The 5,553-nt window shown below is 38.8% G+C and overlaps 1 pseudogene; it reads left to right on the top strand.

Moving 5' to 3' along the window:
- The first annotated feature begins 2,862 nt into the window (after positions 1–2,862).
- LOC148191001 (uncharacterized) lies at positions 2,863–5,197 on the top strand (annotated as a pseudogene).
- The last annotated feature ends 356 nt before the right edge of the window (positions 5,198–5,553 follow it).

Below are 5,553 nucleotides of genomic sequence, written 5' to 3'. Positions count from 1 at the left end.
AAATCGGTTAATTTGACTCTTGCTTTTATAATTTTTTAGTGTCTTTGTAGGTTTTTAGTCAAGCATTAACTCCCACAGTTCACGAGTTAAGACATCTCCGGAATTGGCCAATGAGATGTGTCAAAGAATGGCACACTTACTTCACCAATGGTTACAAATTCCTCCTCTTGTGATTATAACCCCCACTCCTCCCCCTGTGGTTATTACCCCCACTCCTCTCCTTGACCCTACGTCTATACCTTTCTTATCTTGTATACCGCCTTCTGAGACTGTGACACCATCTACTGATCCATATTTAAGTGGTGATGGTGAAGGTCTTGACCCGCGCCTCCATGATCGACCATGGATTGAGCCGTATGGTAAAGGGTAAGATTTTAATCTCTTCATATAATTTGATGTTTATACCTTACTGTAATTGAAATGACTTTTATTATGCAGGTTTATTACATCTAGGGTTGCTTCCCAGGCCATCACACGTTCAATTAAGCAACAATTTTTAAGTCCATGGCCTACTTGGGGAGCAATACCTGACGACGACAGAAAGTCATTCTGGGAGCACTTTCAGGTGAACAATCCATTAAACTAATTGTCCCTCTTATTTTAGTATGTTCATTAATCAATGTTTGTTCTGTTTAATGTTACAGATGAAGGTGCAGTGGAAACCTGAACATGAAACACAGATACACATAAATTTCCACATGAAAGCATCTCATCGGCTGTCAGAGATGTTTAGGGATGCCCGGAATGTAGGAGAGCGCCCTTACTGGCTGGGCGAACAAATTTAGAACTCTTTACTGGCTCATTGGAATACAATAGAGTTTCACAATAAGTGTGCCAAGACGTAGAGAAACAGAGCATCTGAAAAGGGTGGCACCCTGCATACTGGTGGGTCGATAACCATTCATGAGCATGCCATTCGTATGGTAAAATTTCATTACATAACTTTTTCTTTCATATATAAGTTATGTATTTTCTATTTCATATGTACACTTCTAATTGTAAATTATCTTACAGGCACAAGCTCTGGGACGGGCGGTCCATGTTGATGAGGTCTTTGCACAGACTCATGTAAGGAAGGGCACTAATTAATTCGTTGATGAAAGATCTCAGAAGACTCATGTAAGCAAATAATACTATTACTATGACTAATTTTTCATTTATGTTATTCTATCATTCCCTAACATTGCTTTTAATGTTTCAATAGGAAGAATTTTCTACAAGACTTTCATAGGTTAGATCTGAACATGAGTCAGCTCCTACACCGGATGATGGCAGTAATGCAGAAGACGACATACGTAGGACATAGTGTTGGGTCGAGATCGTTGGTGGGAAGAAAAAGAGTCGACTGTATGGTGCAAGACAACTTGCTCCAAACTATACAACATCGAGAGGAGGTACTCTGAAGCACCAACCTTCTTCTTCCACCACTGCTCCTGACGAGGTCGTTCTCCGCCTCACGCAAGAACTAGAGCAACCTGACCAGGAAATCATTGATCTGAGAGCAGAGTTTACAAACTTTAAGGCCCTGGTCATGAGAGTGTTGCCTCAAACTTCACAGGATGAATTCAATATCCCTCCAACCCAGCCACGACCCTCCTTGCCACCTGCTGCCCCTCAGCAGCCCACGTCAGTCCAACCCACACCAGTCCAGCCATCAATAGAGGAGCAGGATGATGAAGATCATTCTGATGATAACTATGTACATTATTAAGGTCATTTTGTTATTACTTGTTATAGAAACATTTCGATATTAGAACATTTGGAGTTTAGATCATTTTGATGTTAGATCAACTGGATGACTTTGGATGTTAGAACATCATTATGTTACATTGTTTTATGTTTTAACTATAAATACATGTTCTATGGATTAATGGATGTTCTATGGATATTATTGATCAATGATTGCATCTTTGAGATGCACATTATGCAAGTCTGTATGTGCTTGAAAACTGTTATACAGGTCTGTTTGTGTTTGAAAACTGCTATGCAGGTCTGTTTATGTTGTTGGTTTCATAAGAAATACAATTTTCTATTACATTTCCCTCGAACTTACCGAAGGCTTTTGCCCTTCGGTAATTACCGAAGGCTTTTGCACTTCGGTAATTACCGAAGGCTTCTGCCCTTCGGAAATTACCGAAGGCTTCTGCCCTTTGGAAATTATCGAAGGCTTCTGGCCCTCGGTAATTACCGAAGGCTTTTGCCCCTCGGTAATTATCGAAGGGCAAAAGCCCTCGGTAAATGTTAGCGACAAGGGATTTACCGAAGGCTCTTTGGCCGTCGATAAGTCGTCTGTAATTACCTTTTACCGACGGTTTTTGGCTGTTTCCGAGGGCTTCTGGCCTTCGGTAATGCCATTCTTTTTTGTAGTGAGCCTTTGTGTGATGATAGAGGAGCCATGCACATGATTAACTTAGCTAGCTAAATGGTGAGGTTCATCTATTTGTTGCTCACACAGTGTCTGAACCTGAGATCATGCACTTGTTAGAAAATGTTCCTCATAATATAGGTGAAGAAGAAGTTCAACCTGTGATGCATGATAGTGGTGATGGTGAGTGTGAACAAGGTGATGGTGAGTGTTAAGAGGAAGGTGATGATCAGTGTGAACAAGGTGATGGTGAGTGTCAAGAGGAAGGTGATGGTGAGTGTCAACAAGGTCATGGTGAGGTGAATGACGTGGTAGTTAATAGATGTGAAGTTCTTGTTTCAGAACAAAGATGTGAGGGAGATGATATTGTAGAAGGTGAAATTGAAGCTGAATGTGATGTGGGTCAGTCTGAAGAAGATGATGTTGATGTTCGTAGTTGAAGTTCTAGTTGTGAGGATGCCAATGTTGATTGCAATGTGGATGTTAATGATGACTATATGGAAGACCTAGTTGACTGTGATATACAAGAAGAGGTAGGACATGGAGTTAAGAATTGGTTTGGTGAAATCAAAGTTGATGTGCAAGTTGATGGACCATCATGGACTCACTTGTCCGATAGTGATGTTGATGATGGTATAAATACTGACAATGATAGAGGTTTGTCCGGTGATAATTGGGAATCAGAAGAATTGCTTAGTGGAGGAGAAAGTCATGGAGAAGATGATGATGAAGACAATTATGGAAAGTTTGTAACATTTAGTATGCCTAAAACAATGGTGGATTACAAGTGGGATTTAGGGACTTATTTTGCTGACAAGCAAGATATTCTGGATGCCATCAAAACGTATGCAGTAGAAAATGGAAGAAATCTAACATATGTTAAAAATGATAAGAAGAGAATTAGGGTCAAATGTATGGGTGGTAAAGGAAACTTCCCCTGGATGGCATACTGTGCTTATATGAATGCAGTACGAACGTGACAATTAAGGATTATTGTTGACAACCACAATTGTAGTAGAGAACACAAAGTCAAATTACTTAATTCAAAATGGTTGAGTAAGAGGTTGGAGAAAACTATGAGAGAAAATCCCAAAGTCAAAATGGCTAATTAAGGGAGTGGAAATTTGTGACAAGATAAGTAGAAAGTGGAATGTAGGTATATCTAGATCCATGGCTTATAGGGCAAAGGCCATTGCTTCAGACCATGTAGATGGGTCTTTCAAAGAGCAATATAAAAGGATATATGATTATGCGAATGAGCTCCTAACTCGTAATCCTGGATCCACAGTGAAGGTGCAAGTGGAAGAGAATGTTGGTGGACATATTTTCAAGAGGTTCTATGTTTGTCTAAAGGCCTGCAAGGACAGTTTTGTGTCCTGCAGGCCAATTATAGGGCTGGATGGTGCTTTTTTAAAAGGTAAATATGGTGGGGAATTTCTAACTGCTGTTGGAAGAGACGCAAATGAACAGATGCTACCTCTAACATATGCCATTGTGGAAGTAGAGAACAAGGACACGTGGAAATGGTTTCTAGAACTTCTGGTTGAAGACGTTGGTAGGGAGCCAATACATGCATCATTGACATTCATATCACATCAACAAAAGGTTATTCACATGCCCTTTTTTACTAAAAACGTACGTTCATTTTCATTGTTATTAATATCAGACCTTTAACAACATTGACAATTTTTGTGTTATGCACCTTTACGCAAACTTCAGAAAAAAATTCCCTAGAAAGCAGCTAAAGCGGTTGATGTGGAAGGCAACTACAACAACCCATCCACACACCTGGGAAACCAAAATGAAAAAATTAAAGGAAGTCAACATTGAGGCTTTCAAATACCTATTAAAAATTCCTCCTAGGTATGTTCTTCAATAAATGTGTTTGTGATTCAATTCATACTTGTGCAAGTGCCAGAATGTGATAGTAATATTTCATAATCTCTTGCAATGTAGATACTGGTCACGATCAAGGTTTACCACCACTTCTAAGTGTGATACTTGGGTAAACAACATGTCAGAGGCATTCAATAGTGTTTTGATGCATTCAAGGTCAAAGCCAATCATAACCATGTTGGAGGAGATCTGCCTTTACTTGATGAACAGATGGGCAACAAACCGAACAAAAAGTGAATCATTGTCTAGGTTGATTTGTCCTAAAATCAAGAGTAGAGTTAATAAGGAGTCCTAACTAACTAAATTTTGGATTCCTAGGTAAGCTTAATTTATTAACATTTATCATGTGTTCAACACTTAAACAAATGTGAAGTTTCTGAATATTAATTTTGTTTTTCCAGTTAGTCAGCACTGAAGTTGTTTGAAGTTCGTCATGTGTCCCAAGCTGGGGACAAGTTTGTAGTTGATATAGACAAATATGAATGCACATGCAGGAAATTGGCTATCTCGGGCATTACATGTTGTCATGCGTTGGCTGCTATGAAGTTTCTGAATTTAGATGTAGAGGACTTCATCCCTATTTGTTTTAGGAAATCAACATATGAAGAAATGTACTCTTCCATTGTGTATCCAATTAATGGTGAGAACATGTGGAAGATTACCCCATATAATGATGTGTTCCTTCCAGAAAAGAGAATATTGCCAGGGAGGCCGAAGAAGAAAAGAAGGTTCCAGGAATGGGAGTTAGTCAGGGACGACACAAGAATGAGGAATGGTGGTATACATAAAAAATGTGGCATTTGTAGGGAGCTAGGTCACAACAGAACTTCTTGCCAGAAATCAACCCAAGATCGTGATGTGAATCCTGACCAAACACAACAAGGCAACCCAACAAATGAACCAAACATACCATCATCAAATGAGCCTGAAGCATAGGAAGGGAATTTTAATGTATATCTCAATGCTGTAACTAATTATGATGTTTACTTGTGACAATTTCAGCACATCTTTTATTTACCTTTTAATGATGTAAACAATTCTGATGTTGAACCAAATCTGATGTCACAATTTCAGCACATCCTTTTTTTACCTTTTAAGGATGTAAACATTTCTGATGTTGAACCAATTCTGATGTTGACCCAATTCTGATGTCACAATTTCAGCACATCTTTTTTTAACCAATTCTGATGTTTATCTTAGTGTTGTAACCAATTATGATGTTTATATTTGCTTTTATGGAATGTTATCTTTGCTTTTATGGAATGATTCATACCACTTAAGGTTTGATAAGG

This window comes from Vigna umbellata, chromosome 11, assembly GCF_029865625.1.
Source record: "Vigna umbellata cultivar VRB3 chromosome 11, Vumbellata_1.0, whole genome shotgun sequence".
NCBI classification, from domain to species: Eukaryota; Viridiplantae; Streptophyta; class Magnoliopsida; order Fabales; family Fabaceae; genus Vigna; species Vigna umbellata.
Note: the sequence above shows the minus strand (reverse complement) of the source record. Positions and strands in the feature narration are given on the sequence as shown.